This window comes from Schistocerca piceifrons, chromosome 5 (genome assembly GCF_021461385.2).
Source record: "Schistocerca piceifrons isolate TAMUIC-IGC-003096 chromosome 5, iqSchPice1.1, whole genome shotgun sequence".
Classification (NCBI taxonomy): Eukaryota; Metazoa; Arthropoda; class Insecta; order Orthoptera; family Acrididae; genus Schistocerca; species Schistocerca piceifrons.
In genome coordinates this window covers 465,252,716-465,269,447 of record NC_060142.1, presented here as the reverse complement: position 1 = coordinate 465,269,447, position 16,732 = coordinate 465,252,716, and positions in this window count along the sequence as shown.

Sequence of the window (16,732 nt, the reverse complement as noted above, 5' to 3'; positions counted from 1 at the left end):
GTTGATAGAGGGAAGAGTGGACTTGACTACAGTAAACTGGCTCAGGCGGATGCAGGTTACAATAGTTATGCCGAGATGCAGACACTTGCACAAGAAAGACTACTGTGGAGAGCTGCACCAAATCATAATTTGGATTCCAGGGAATGAAGACCATTATTAGAACATGTTACTCACGATATTTAATACTTTTGAACTGTTGAAGTAGAACACTGTCAATCAGATTAACGTTCAAAATACAGGTCTGCAAAAAAATATTTTTTGAAAGTTGTTTGAAATTCGATAATTGATTTTTATGTACTTTTCAGCGTTGATTTCAAAAATGCAATCCATTTTCTTCTCTCACGTCACATCAAAAAAGGGAATATTTTTGGGTATAATAACAAAATTTAAGCAATTTATCACATTTTTTCCAACGTTATAAAATTTTATTTTATTTATAAATCATGTTTTAAACTACATTTCCAGTACACTTCCATTTCTCTTTAAGCTCGTAAGTCCTTATAATAACACTTACGCTCTCTGTCGAAGTTTCTTTTATTACTTTTGCGGCTGTGGACTCGTTGAGAATCATCTGTTTTTATCATCCAGCAGTAGTCCGCTATTATGTTGACATTCCATCTTTCTTGATATCTTCTTTCCATTTCTTTGATGTCTTGGGGGAATCTTTCGCCCTGCTCTTCACTTACATCACCAAGGTTTGCAGGGAAGTAGTCAAGATGTGAGTGGAGAAAATGAACTTTAATGCTCATGTTACAGCCCAGCTTCTTAAAGTTGTCGAGCATGTTTGCAACGATTGTCTTGTAGTTTGGATCTCTTTTGTTTCCTAGGAAACCGGTAACAATTAGTTTAAAAGATGTCCATGGTGCCTTTTGTTTTCATTTTGTCCACAGAGTTGCGATCTGTCATTAGTTTTCTAATGTCTGATCCGACAAAGATTCCTTCCTTTAGCTTTGCCATGGATAAACCAGGAAACTGTCCACAAAGATATCTGAAACACCCCCCTTCTTTTGCCAATGCCTTAACAAATTGTTTCATCAGCCCCAACGTAATGTGAAGTGATGGAAGTAACACATTTTTGGGATCCACAAGGCTTTTCCTCTCAACATTTTTAACCCCTACCTGTAAGGTTTTTCTTTTTTTATGTAGTGTTGCTTTCTGTCACTACTGTCCCATTCACAGAGAAAGCAAGGGAACTTTGTATAGCCACTTTATTGACCAAGCAGCATTGAAATCGCTTTTAAATCACCACATAGTGTCCATTTATGGTTTGAATAGCAGAGTTTGCTTAAAAACAGTTCAAGATTTTCATAACATTCTTTTAAGTGAACAGAGTGTCCAACTGGTTTAGAGGCATACTTATTGCCATTGTGTAGAAGTACTGCTTTAAGGCTTCTTTTTGAAGAATCGATAAAAAGGTTCTACTCATCACGAGCATATTCTATTTTGAAACCTGCCATAAGTCCAGAAACATCATTGCAAAACACCAGGTCACCTTCTTGAGAGAAGAAAGATACAAACTCCTTTTCCCTCGATTGATACCAAAAAAAGGATGTACCCGGAGCCAACATATGATTATCTTTCAATCTAGATTCTAAAACAGTTTATGGAGATCCTAAAAACCAAAATTCAATCTCACTAGAGTGCTGAAATATCGAAAAAAGCTAAAAGTAGACAAGCAGTTTGTGAAATAACTGTACGTGATGGAATTTTTTCACTATTTTTCCCGAAATTAGCTTTGAAAACACTATAAAAATCACGTAATAAGTTTGAAATAAGTTTTATGTCGCAGACCTGTGTAATTTAGATCATGATCTCGGTGTCCCTCAGTACTACATTTGGTATGTGTGCGTTATGACTTTTTTACATGAGGAAATTGTCGGCAGAATGTTCTTATAATCGCATGTGTAGCCTGTAGATAACTTGTACTCAAGGGGCCGTAGAGGAGACGACGGAGAACAAGGAGAGAGATGAGTTGGGGGACGTAAATGCTGAGTGCAGCGACCGGGCAGTGCGCGTGATCCCGGGAAGCAGCGTTCAGTGGATCATACCTGCTGAGAGACTTCTGGCCGAAGCCCTCCCGGTTTATGCTTAGGATCGGACAGAAGGGTGCCGGTTCGCAAAATGTTTTACCTGGGCCAAGCAGCAGTCTGTCGCGAAGGTGGCCAACTGGCGGAAAGCGGGCGGAGGAAGCCATTTAAGAGAGAGAGTGCTGTAAACTGAGGTTTTGCGCAAACGGTGGGTCATAAAAGTCCTTGCATTCTCTCGTTAGGATCTGGGACGATACGGACAGAGCTGCTGCAGCTGCTGCTGAACGTGGTTGGTGGAGGCAAGACTTTACCCCCACCCCCCAAGACGCCAGGAAGTCGCCAGGTTATTATTTTTAGCGAGCGTTAAAAACACATATTTCACGGGCATGACTGGCTGGGGAGCTTAACAACCTTCTTTCAGAAATGGTCGGCCTGGAAAGATTAGATCTCTCCGTAAGTGAGGGACTGTGGTCCCGTCTAGGCAGATGTTTTCTGCCAAAAAATGGCCATGGTTACCGTGAGAATGACGACTCCTTAGTCTAAAGTCTTTTTTTTTCCAAGCAAGAGAGATTTGGAGTTTCTGATTGGCTCCTCTCAGGATATGTCAAGTGTGGGAACCCTGGCGCTGTGACTGTGTTGGCAAACAGGCCAACAGGTCAAGAGGGGAGATTCAATGAGTAGAGGATAGTTCGATTGGTTTGTGCAATGTGGGGGCAATTTCGCTCTTGCTAATTCGGCTCCCATACCGAGGCTTGGTGGAAAGTACTGTTTTTCATTGCTTCTTTGTCTTCTGGTCCTGCCCTGGTGGAGAACTACAGGTCTTTCCCTAGTGGGTGAGACTTGTGGCCTGTATCTTGTGGTGGACTAAGAGCCGGTGGCAGTTTCCAACTGTACTGACAGTGAAACTGCATATCACCTCGGACATATCGTGGGTCACGAGCGTTGGCCGTCTGACGTTTGACAATTCCAGCACACATCGTCGTGCCCGTGAGTCAAATTTGTTTGACCAGACCAGCGAAAAGGTGCACCTCACACTGAAATCTACTGGGATTTCAGTGCTTCGATAGGGAAGTTTTCCACTACCTGATAATCAGAACGCCACACCACGTAGTTTGCAAATTTTCGTGAGCGCGTCAGAACATTGCAACTGCCGCAGCGCACCACTCCTCGCCCGCACCACGCCGTTTTCTGCTGCCGCTTGAATCGAGGTGAAAGGGTAAAATACTGCTGCAGCAGCGTAGGCTTGTTAAAAGATATTCACAGGTCCCTGTTCTCGGGTGAACTATAGTTTGTGGTATACTTGGTCGTAGTTGATTCCATTTCAATAAAGCTGGGCTTCACAGTGGATTCTTGTAAACAAAGTCAGATTGCATTGTAAGAAGGGTTAATTGGGGGGAGAAATTTGTATAGCTTCCACCTCAATGTATGCTTTGAAAATCAAACATTATTCCTTTTCTGATTTCCTCATTTTTGGTGAGCTAGTTGTAGTCACAAAAGGATTAATTAAATTTGTGATTATTTTGTAAACTTAAATACGTCCTGTTCTCATTCATACTCGCTCAACTATTCACTGTTTTTATTTTATTGCGGTGATACACGAGTAAACCAGAAATTTAAGGTTCTTTCTTATCAAATTTATTAATCTGATTGTTAATTTGAATTCTTCAAATAGTTCAAATGGCTCTGATCACTATGGGACTCAACTGCTGAGGTCATTAGTCCCCTAGAACTTAGAACTAGTTAAACCTAACTAACCTAAGGACATCACACACATCCATGCCCGAGGCAGGATTCGAACCTGCGACCGTAGCGGTCTCGCGGTTCCAGACTGCAGCTCCAGAACCGCGCGGCCACTTCGGCCGGCTAATTTGAATTCTGAAAATGATCACAGGCACAGGCAACAAAATTGTCAGGAGTAAATTCACTAATTCATATATAAAAGTTAACGGTGTAACTCACGATTTGAAGGTTACTGAGAAGATAATACTTTTCTTTATGTAAAAATTATAACATTTAGTATCAGTTATATATTTATGATTAACGCTACAGACAGCTTGCAGAGTTACAGAAGATAGACGATTAAATACAAGTACCGAAAAAATATGTGTAGCCAAGATGAACATGTGCATATGAAGATTGTATGATTCCTCGAGCAAAAATCAGAATAATACGAGGGATATTCTGGTAGTAAGGTCAGATCGATTGCGAAATGGAAACCACGGAGAAAATCCGATGAAACTTTGCATGGATGTGTTGGACAGTGTTCCTAGTACGCCTGTCGATCACGTCACATCGCTCTTTTCAGTTCTGAGCTCACGGTAGGTACGTTGTGTTGTTGTTTTGGTCTTCAGTCCTGAGACTGGTTTGATGCAGCTCTCCATACTACTCTATCCTGTGCAAGCTCCTTCATCTCCCAGTACGTACTGCAACCTACATCCTTCTGAATCTGCTTAGTGTATTCATCTCTTGGCCTCCCTCTACGATTTTTACCTTCCACGCTGCCCTCCAATGCTAAATTTGTGATCCCTTGATGCCTCAGGACATGTCCTACCAACCGATCCCTGCTTCTAGTCAAGTTGTGCCACAAACTTCTCTTCTCCCCAGTCCTATTCGGTACCTCCTCATTAGTTACGTGATTTACCCACCTAATCTTCAACATTCTTCTGTAGCACCACATTTCGAAAGCTTCTATTCTCTTCTTGTCCAAACTATTTATTGTCCATGTTTCACTTCCATACATGGCTACACTCCATACAAATACTTTCAGAAACGACTTCCTGACACTTAAATCTATAGTCGATGTTAACAAATTTCTCTTCTTCAGAAACGCATTCCTTACCATTGTCAGCCTACATTTTTATCCTCTCTTCTTCGACCATCATCAGTTATTTTGCTCCCCAAATAGCAAAACTCATTTACTACTTTAAGTGTCTCATTTCCTAATCTAATTCCTTCAGCATCACCCGATTTAATTTGACTACATTCCATTATCCTCATTTTGCTTTTGTTGATGTTCATCTTATATCTCCTTTCAAGACACTGTCCATTTCGTTCAACTGCTCTTATAAGTCCTGTGCTGTCTCTGACAGAATTGCAATGTCATCGGCGAACCTCGAAGTTTATTTCTTCTCCCTGGATTTTAATACCTACACCGAACTTTTCTTTTGTTTCCTTTACTGCTTGCTCAATATATAGATTGAATAACATTGGGGAGAGGCTACAACCCTGTCTCACTCCCTTTCCAACCACTGCTTCCCTTTCATGCCCCTCGACTCTTATAACTGCCATCTGGTTTCTGTACAAATTGTAAATAGCCTTTCGCTCCCTGTATTTTATACCTGCCACCTTTAGAATTGAAAGAGAGTGTTCCAGTCAACATTGTCAAAAGCTTTCTCTAAGTCTACAAATGCTAGAAACGTAGGTTTGCCTTTCCTTAATCTTTCTTCTAAGATAAGTCTTAAGGTCAGTATTGCCTCACGTGTTCCAACATTTCTATGGAATTCAAACTGATCTTCCCCGAGGTCGGCCTCTATCAGTTTCTCCATTCGTCTGTAAATAATTCGCTTTAGTATTTTGCAACTGTGACTTCCCGCGTCCGGCCATCCTGATTTAGGTTTTCCGTGATTTCCCTAAATCGCTCCAGGCATATTTAGGGATGGTTCCTTTCAAAGGGCACGGCCGACATCCTTCCCCGTCCTTCCCTAATCCGATGAGACCGATGACCTCGCTGTCTGGTCTCCTTCCCCAAAACAACCAACCAACTTATTAAACTGATAGTTCAGTAATTTTCACATCTGTCAACACCTGCTTTCTTTGGGATTTGAATTATTATATTCTTCTTGAAGTCTGAGGGTATTTCGCCTGTCTCGTACATCTTGCTCACCAGATGGTAGAGTTTTGTCAGGACTGGCTCTCCCAAGGCCGTCAGTAGTTCTAATGGAATGTTGTCTCTTCCCGGGGCTTTGTTTCGACTCAGGTCTTTCAGTGCTCTGTCAAACTCTTCACGCAGTATCGTATCTCCCATTTCATCGCCATCTACATCCTCTTCCATTTCCATAATATTGTCCTTAAGTACATTGCCCTTGTATAGACCCTCTATATACTCCTTCCACCTTTCTGCTTTCCCCTCTTTGCTTAGAACTGGGTTTCCATCTGAGCCCTTGATATTCATACAAGTGGCTCTCTTTAATTTTCCTGTAGGCAGTATCTATCTTACCCCTAGTGAGATAAGCCTCTACATCCTTACAGTTGTCCTATAGCCATGCCTGCTTAGCCATTTTGCACTTCCTGTCGATCTCATTTTTGAGACGTTTGTATTCCTTTTTGCCTGATTCATTTACTGCATTTTTATATTTTCTCCTTTCATCAATTAAATTCAATATTTCTTCTGTTACCCAAGGATTTCTACTAGCCCTCGTCTCTTTACCTACTTGATCCTCAGCTGCCTTCACTACTTCATCCCTCAGAGCTACCCATTCGTCTTCTACTGTATTTCTTTCCCCCATTCCTGTCAATTGTTCCCTGATGCTGTCCCTGAAACTCTGTACAACCTCTGGTTTAGTCAGTTTATCCAGGTCCCATCTCCTTAAATTCCCACCTTTTTGCAGTTTCTTCAGTTTTAATCTACTGTTCATAACCAATAGATTGTGGTCAGAGTCCACATCTGCCCCTGGAAATGTCCTACAATTTAAAACCTGGTTCCTAAATCTCTGTCTTACCATTATATAATCTATCTGATACCTTTTAGTATATCCAGGATTCTTCCATGTATACAACCTTCTTTTATGATTCTTGAACCAAGTGTTAGCTATGATTAAGTTATGCTCTGTGCAAAAGTCTAACAGACGGCTTCCTCTTTCATTTCTTTCCCCCTATCCATATTCACCTACTATGTTTCCTTCTCTCCCTTTTCCTACTGTCGAATTCCAGTCACCCATGACTATTACATTTTCGTCTCCCTTCACTACCTGAATAATTTCTTTTGTCTCATCATACATTTCTTTAATTTCTTGGTCATCTGCAGAGCTAGTTGGCATATAGACTTGTACTACTTTGTAGGCGTGGGCTTCGTGTCTATCTTGGCCACAACAGTGCGTTTGCTGTGCTCTTTGTAGTAGCTTACCCGCATTCTTATTGTTTTATTCATTATTAAACCTACTCCTACATTACCCCTATTTGATTTTGTATTTATAACCCTGTATTCACCTGACCAGAAGTCTTGTTCCTCCTGCCACCGGACTTCACTAATTCCCACTATATCTAACTTCAATCTATCCATTTCCCTTTTTAAATTTTCTAACTTATCTGCCCGTTTAACGGATCTGACATTCCACGCTCCGATCCGTAGAACGCCAGTTTTCTTTCTCCTGATAATGGCGTCCTCTTGAGTAGTCCCCGCACGGAGATCCGAATGGGGGACTATTTTGCCATTTTACCTCAGGAATATTTTACCCAAGAGGACGCCATCATCATTTAACCATACAGTAAAGCTGCATGCCCTCGGGAAAAATTACGGCTGTAGTTTTCCCTTGCTTTCAGCCGTTCGCAGTACCACAACAGCAAGGCCGTTTTGGTTAATGTTACAAGGCCAGATCAGTCAATCATCCAGACTGTTGCCGCTGCAACTACTGAATAGGCTGCTGCCCCTCTTCAGGAATCACACGTTTGTCTGGCCTCTCAACAGATACCCCTCCGTTGTGATTGCACCTATGGTACGGCTATCTGTACCGTTGAGGCACGTAAGCCTCCCCACCAACGGCAAGGTCCATGGTTCATGGGGGGAGGTACGTAAGGATGCCTAAAAATAATCTCGCCCATCAAGTATGAGTGCATGGTGAGAAATTTCGCCTGTTTTCATGCATTCCACGCAACCTAACTACACTCCTGGAAATGGAAAAAAGAACACATTGACACCGGTGTGTTAGACCCACCATACTTGCTCCGGACACTGCGAGAGGGCTGTACAAGCAATGATCACACGCACGGCACAGCGGACACACCAGGAACCGCGGTGGTGGCCGTCGAATGGCGCTAGCTGCGCAGCATTTGTGCACCGTCGCCGTCAGTGTCAACCAGTTTGCCGTGGCATACGGAGCTCCATCGCAGTCTTTAACACTGGTAGCATGCCGCGACAGCGTGGACGTGAACCGTATGTGCAGTTGACGGACTTTGAGCGAGGGCGTATAGTGGGCATGCGGGAGGCCGGGTGGACGTACCGCCGAATTGCCCAACACGTGGGGCGTGAAGTCTCCACAGTACATCGATGTTGTCGCCAGTGGTCGGCGGAAGGTGCACGAGCCCGTCGACCTGGGACCGGACCGCAGCGACGCACGGATGCACGCCAAGACCGTAGGATCCTACGCAGTGCCGTAGGGGAGCGCACCGCCACTTCCCAGCAAATTAGGGACACTGTTGCTCCTGGGTTATCGGCGATGACCATTCGCAACCGTCTCCATGAAGCTGGGCTACGGTCCCGCACACCGTTAGGCCTTCTTCCGCTCACGCCCCAACATCGTGCAGCCCGCCTCCAGTGGTGTCGCGACAGGCGTGAATGGAGGGACGAATGGAGACGTGTCGTCTTCAGCGATGAGAGTCGCTTCTGCCTTGGTGCCAATGATGGTCGTATGCGTGTTTGGCGCCGTGCAGGTGAGCGCCACAATCAGGACTGCATACGACCGAGGCACACAGGGCCAACACCCGGCATCATGGTGTGGGGAGCGGTCTCCTACACTGGCCGTACACCACTGGTGATCGTCGAGGGGACACTGAATAGTGCACGGTACATCCAAACCGTCATCGAACCCATCGTTCTACCATTCCTAGACCGGCAAGGGAACTTGCTGTTCCAACAGGACAATGCACGTCCGCATGTATCCCGTGCCACCCAACGTGCTCTAGAAGGTGTAAGTCAACTACCCTGGCCAGCAAGATCTCCGGATCTGTCCCCCATTGAGCATGTTTGGGACTGGATAAAGCGTCGTCTCACGCGGTCTGCACGTCTAGCACGAACGCTGGTCCAACTGAGGCGCCAGGTGGAAATGGCATGGCAAGCCGTTCCACAAGACTACATCCAGCATCTCTACGATCGTCTCCATGGGAGAACAGCAGCCTGCATTGCTGCGAAAGGTGGATATACACTGTACTAGTGCCGACATTGTGCATGCTCTGTTGCCTGTGTCTATGTGCCTGTGGTTCTGTCAGTGTGATCATGTGATGTATCTGACCCCAGGAATGTGTCAATAAAGTTTCCCCTTCCTGGGACAATGAATTCACGGTGTTCTTATTTCAATTTCCAGGAGTGTGTTATGCATTTCCTTCTTCGTGACAATTCTCAGCGGCACACTGCAGGGGGAATTAAGACGCTCCTGCAGTGTTTTCGTTGGGAAGAGTTTGGTCACCTACCATACAGCCTGGAATTGGCTCCCTCTGATTTTCATCGCTGCTCACAGGAACCGCTGGCTGTGAAGACAATATTTTGGCATAGACAACAAGCTGCTTATCAGCACAGAGCATTGGCAGAAAGCACAGACAGCTGTCTTCTATAACGAATGTTTGGAAAGTTGATACAATGCTACGACAAATGTCTCAGTTGGAGGGGCTACTATGTAGAGGAGTATCGACACTCATGATCATAAATTAAGTATACTTGCAGAATGTGGTGCCACACAACGTGGCACTACACAAAACTGGCGGTAATAGCATAGACACATACGGAACACACACGACACAGATCTGTAAGTCCACGTTATTGGTGATAATTTGAGAAAACTGTCCCGAAACACATGTACTACAAAACGCCACTGTTTCCTGTGCATGTACCCCGACATCAGTAAAGGATATGGTTCAAATGGCTTTGAGCACTACAGGACTTAACATCTGAGGTCATCAGTCCCATAGACCTTAGAACTACTTAAACCTAACTAACCTAAGGACATCACACACATCCATGCCCGAGGCAGGATTCGAACCTGCGACCGTAGCAGTCGCGCGATTCCGGACTGAAGCGCCTAGAACCGCTCGGCCACCGCACACGTACACAGGCCGCACAACGGGTTGGCATACTCTGGATCAGGTGGTTGAGCTGCTGCTGGGGTATAGCCTCCCTTTCTTGCACCAGTAACTATCGGAGCTTCTGAAGTATCCCAGGGGATGTGAAGACGTGCCGCGATACGTCGACCGAGAGCATCCTAGTCGTGCTCGATGGGGTTTAGGTCCGGAGAACAGGCAGACCATTCCATTGACTTGATATCTTCTGTTTCAAGGTACTCCTCCACGATGGCAGCTCGGTGGGGCCGTGCGTTATTATCCATCAGGAGGAAGGTGGGACCCACTGCACCCCTGAAAAGGCGGACATACTGGTCCAAAATGACGTCCCTATACATCTGACCTGTTACAGTTCCTCTGTGAAAGACATGTACGGATGTACGTGCACCAATCATAATCCCACCCCACACCATCAAACCACGACCTCCATACATGTCCCTTTCAAGAACATTAAGGGGTTGGTATCTGGTTCCTGGTTCACACCATATGAAAACCCGGCGAGAATCACTGTTCAGACTATACCTGGACTCGTTTGTGAACATAACCTGGGACCACTGTTCCAATGACCATGTACTGTGTTCTTGACACCAGGCTTTGCGGGCTCTCCTGTGACCAGGGGTCAGTGGAATGCACCTTGCAGGTCTCTGGGCGAATAAACCATGTCTGTTCAATCATCTGTAAACTGTGTGTCTGGAGACAACTATTCCAATGGCTACGGTAAGGTCCCGAGCAAGGCTACCTGCAGTACTCCGTGGCCGTCTGCGGGCACATATGGTGAGATATCGGTCTTCCTGTGGTGTTGTAAACTGTGGACGTCCCGTACTGTAGCGCCTGGACACGTTTCCTGTCTGCTGGAATCGTAGCCGTAATCTTGAGATCACACTTCGTGGCACATGGAGGGCCCATGCTACGACCTGCTGTGTTTGACGAGCCTCCAGTCGCCCTAGTATTCTACCCCTCATAACGTCATCAATAAGTGTTCTTTGAGCCATTTTCAACACACAGTCACCATTAGCACGTCTGAAAACGTCTGCACACTTACTCGCTGCACCGTTCTCTGACATGCACCCACACACCTCTGCGTATGTGGACTGCTGCCAGCGCCACCATACGACAACCGCAGGTCAAATGCACCGCATGGTCATACCCCGAGGTGATTTAAAGACACAAACCGCCCACCAGAGCGTTGTTTCACCATGTATCAGCATTATCCTTAATTTATGAGCGTAAGTGTAGAAGGAGTAGCTAACTGTTGAAAATACAACGTATTTGATTTTCACTGCGGTTTCTACTTCGCGTCCGATCTGAGTTCTCTTTTTGAAATAATTTTCGAAGTAATTTTCTGTTTTTGAGAAGAAGGTTTATGCGACCTCTTAGGGTTTTATGCACAGTGTACATATACAAACTCGCAGATATATGTATTTTGAATCCCTGTGAAGTTAAGTTTAAAAATGGTACGAAGGCTCTATCCTAGTTCCTGCGTTAACGTCATTATGCGATCTTTTGTTCAAAGAACTCAGTGAAATCTCAAGGCTTATATGCCTGCGGTAAATTTGGTTGGTGAGGGTAACACTCTTCCAGAATATCCTCGGCATCGTACGTGAGACCCCGAGCCATATAGGCACGGTCCAACAAAATTTTCTTTTCATTATTGCCGTTTCATTGGCCATGAGTCTTCTGACTGAACTGATGTGGACTCTCACCACTTCCTGCCCAGTGCCAAAGTCTTCATTTCAGAGTATCACTTACATACGATGTCCTCGATGATTGTTAAATATGTTCCAATGTCTGTCTTCCACAATCGTTGTCCTCTATGGCTCCCTTTAGCACCATTAAAGTTATTGTTTGAAGTCTTAGCTCATATTCTATCACCGAGTCCCTTCTTCTAGCGTTTTCCACAAATACCTTTCCCAGCGGATACTGCGGAGGACCTACTCACTTCTAATCTTCTTTGTTTTCAGCGTCTTTCTCTGACACCGCATCTCAGTCTCTTCGATAATCTTCTTTGCCCGTTGTCCTACAGTTCATGATTCACTTTCATGCAATTTTATATTCCCAATGGACTCTCTTAGAATTGTTTTCGTCAAATTGAGGCCAATGTTTGATACCAATAGACTTTTCAACGAGGGTGCTCTCTTTTCCTCTGCTAATCTCCTTTTTATGTCCTCCTTGCTTCGTTAATTTTGCGTTATGTTGCTCTCAAGGTACTAGAATTCCTTCATTTCGGCTACTTCGTGGTCCCTAGTTTTGATATTTAGTTTATTGCCGATTTCATTTTTACAGTTCCCCATTATTTTTGTCTTGATTCAGTTTACTCTCAATCCCTATTCCGCAGTTGTTAGACTGCTCATTCCATGCAGCAGGCACTGCAATTCTTCCTCATCTTCAATGAGGATTGCAAAGTCATCAGTGAATCTTATCACTGATATCCCTTTACTTGAAAGGGTTAGTGCTTCTTCGATGTACAGGTTAAGTAGCAGAAGAAAAAGATTGCATCCTTGCCTTAAGCCCTTTTTAATCCGAGAACTTCGTTGTTGATCTTCCATTCTTATTATCCCCCCTTGCTTCTTGTACATATTGTGTGTTATCCGTCTTTTCCTTTACCTTATACCTATTTTTCTGAGAATTTCAATCATCTTGCTTAATTTTACGCTGTCGATTGCTTTTTATCATCCGACAAATCCTGTGAAGGTGTCTTGGCATTTATTGTCTCCATTATCATGTGTAACGTCTTAACTCTCTGTCTGATGCTTTTTTCTTTCCTAAAGCCAAACTGTTCGTTACCTAATAGATCTTAATTTTTCTTCTCCATTCTTCTGTATCGTATTGTCAGTAAACTGGATGCACAGGTTGTTGAGCTGATTGTGTGATAGCTCTAGCATATCTTTGAGACTGTGTGGATGATATTCTTCCCAAAGTCCGATATTATGTCTCCAGTCTCATAGGCAGCACGTACGTGCTTAAATTATCGTTTGATTATCAACGGCTCCAACGACTTTTGAAGTTCAGGAAGAATGCTATCGATCCCTTCTACCTATCTGAACGCAAGTCGTCCAAAGGTCTTTCAAACTCTGATTCTAATATTGAATCGTCTATGTCTTCTATGCTGTGTGTGTGTGTCAACCCAACAACAGGCCACAGCAATCCACCCACCCCACCAGCTGCCCCACACCGAACTGTTCCATAAGCTGAATTTGTCCTTCCAACGACAATTTATTTTTGGATTTCTTCGCATTTTCCCTGCAGCCATTTCGTCGTGGTTTCTCTGCACTTGCTTTTTATTTCATTCTTATACTCATTTTTGTTCCTGCACGAATCTGTATTTCCTTCTTTCATCTATCATTTCTTTTGTCACTCAAGGTTTCTTCGCAACTATCATACCGTCCTTCACTTTTCATTTTCTTCTTCATAGTTTGTATAAACCTATGAAAATATCGGCCACATTTCCTCGCTCCATGAGAGGAGTTCACAGCAATTTACCACAGGCTCATTATACTGTCCTGTGAATATATGATTTCGTATTAGGTTTTGTTACTATGTTCCACCATCCTCTCACATTAATTTTTGCAATGCAGTGAAAAACACGATTTTCTCAAAGCACGGAGTAACGATTGAAAGCTTTAGTAACTGTTGACGACCGTGACCACTAAAAAAATATGAAAATATTTTCTAGAGACCGTTACCAGTTACAATGTTGTGATTGGCAGGTGACTGAGAAACGGTTGTTAATAAAGACGCTATTATTTTAATTACGAGACAGAGCACTTTCCACTTTCAGTGGTGTATGAGGAGCAGGAAGAGAAATGTTTATGTATGTCACTATCGAAAATGTTCAGAATTATACGAAAATCTACAACTTGCCAGTTAGGCTGCAGGCGGAGTTATGGAAAAGTTATAAATGGATAAATAAGAGTAATTAGTTTGTGAATAATCGTGGATGAATTATGGAATAAGGTGTAATGCAGAGTACCAGAGGACTTCAGTTCCTAAGTAAGTCAGTTATCGTAGCGCATGCGACTCATCAGAGGGAACTCCCACGTCTGCCTGTCGCTGGCGTCAGCTTCCGTAACGGCCGCTGGCATATCCACACGTCGTGCCCTGACCCCAGAGCAGGCAAGTAAATGAGTGTTGCTCGTTACGCAGACAGCAGCGAGCAAGAGAGTGAATTATATCCCTAGCAACGCGAGTGCGAAATCTTACAAGCGTACAGGCTATGGTTCTGTCGGCGTGGAACATTTTTCTTTTCGGAGCCGTATTGGTGGGGAACCAGAAGAGGTTTACGCACCCTCTGAACTGGCGTAACGAAATTCGTAATTGATTTAGAAGTGTCATTAATGGACTCTAGTCGAATGAAGTCATGCGATGCTGGAGGTAATAAGACTCTAAAAGCGAGAAGACGAGATTTCCTATTTGTGAGGCAAAATTACTGGAGAAAGATTTTGTAAGATGGAGACTGGCAGTAGTAGATAAATACGTTCATAGTGAACGCAGATGTGTTAGGAATGTTTTTGATAGTGTTTCTTAAGAGTGTAGAGTTATACGGTAGTGAAAAGTAGACAGAGATAGTGCAGGAATAAAGACAGCATAAGTTCTTCCAATGTGATGTTACACAACAATGCTGAAGATGAAATGGATAGACGGGATAGCCACTGAAGACGTACTGAATCCAGAAGGAGAGAAGAGAACGTTTTCAGTAATCCGACTCGTAATTGACATCAATTTTGTAAATGGTGTGTAGATGGGGAAAATCATGCTTCTGTTAACGAGTTTCTGTCGCAGTCTTCAGTCCGAAAACTGATTTGGCACAGTTCTTCAAGCTAGTCTATCCTGTGCAAGCCTCTTCATCCGTTCGTAACTACCGCAATGTACATCCATTTGAATCTGCTTACTGTAATCAAACCTTCGTAATCGTCTACAATTTTACAGCCTAAACTTCCCTTCATTACTAAATTGATATTCCTTAAAAGCTCTAAATGTTTGATAGCAACCGATACCTTGTTTTAGTAAAATTTTGCCATAAATTTCATTTATTCCCAATTCGATACAGTAGCTCTTGATTAGCTATCCGATTTACCGTTCCAATCTTCAATATTCTTCTGTAGCACCATATTCCAAAAGCTTCTGTTCAATTCCTGCCTGAACTGTTTATCGTCCACTTTTCATTTCCAAACAAGGCTGCATCAAAACAAATCTGTTACAGGCTAACATGCTATTATTTTGTTGTCACTGACTCCTGGGATGCTATAATTCAAAAAAATCAAATGGCTCTGAGCACTACGGGACTTAACTTCTGTCATCAGTCCCCGTAGCACTTAGAACTACTTAAAACGGCCACCTCGGCCGGCTATAATTCAACAAGCTCACATCTTTACACATCATTATGTAATGGTTACAAGTAACAAAATGAAATGTAACCACAAACTGTTTTACGATGGACTTTTCTTTTATTAGATGTTCATCCAACTGTCACAGATTACCTCATTTTCATTTTAAGGTTCTTCTAATATATGCGGAAGAGTGACTTAGTTTGATGATGATTCAATTTACAAATCGACAAACAGCAGAAATCGGGGTTGCTGTCGATGAAAAACGAAATAAAACTGTTATCTGCGTAACCCGAAATTATGACGATGTTCATCATGCATTTCGGGCGTTTATTCCGGCAACGTCGGATCAGTGTAAATCACAAGGCTTGTAAAATTCCACTGAATGTACTTGAAGATGGTGATGCAAGCTCTCTAAACACGTCGAAAACGTTATTTTAAAAACAAAATGTGTGACTATTGCAGATGACTACTTTCTTATTCTTTTACGTATTAGCCTCTATGGACTACATTTACTCCAATAGTTTCTCCTTTCTTCTCTTCCACATTTCTCTTATCATATCTTGATATTTACTTTGTTCTTCTGTACTTGTATTTTTCGTGGAAACCTTTTTGAATCTTGCAGTTTCTTTCTGAGTAGCAAAAGTTTCTCAATATCTTGTGGACTGATTCTGAGTTCGTTTACGTCTGTTCTAATTTCTTTGCACCATTCTTAATTTGCTGAAATGTGTGAACAATCTTTTTTGTTGGGCTGTTGGGATTTCGTCTTTTGATGTGACCATAGAAAGCTATTCTTCTTTTCCCAATCGCGTCTGTAATGTTTTTCAATATGTATACAAAGTCTACTGTTCTGAAGTCTCGTGTATTGTGTTTGCTGTTTAACTGGTCCCAACATTTTCTTTCGTATTTCTTTCTGTCATTTTCAGTGCTTTCATCATCACTTTTTTGTTTAAAAAATATTCTCCTGCATAAAGTGCTTCTGGGTGAATTACTGTAGAATATTGTCCAAGTTTACCGTTGAGGGTATTAATTTCTTGTTATAACCACCCTCGATAAGATAGTACGCTGTTTTCGTCCAGTTAACTCTTGCTTCTTTTCTCTGAAACGCCGTTTCTCGATAATTGTCCTAGGTACTTGAATTTGTTACTTTCCTCAGTTTTTCCGTACTTCGTTTTCGTTATCTTGAGGTTTTCTCAAAGGAGATTTTTGCATCTGCTTTTCCAGCTTGTTGTTTCAGTAAATCTATTTGTCTAATGGCTGTTTCCACTGAGTTTGAATGAAAAGTCATTTGCAAATTGTGGTCAACCTGTTTCTAAGTTGCCCCTTTTGTCACGTAAT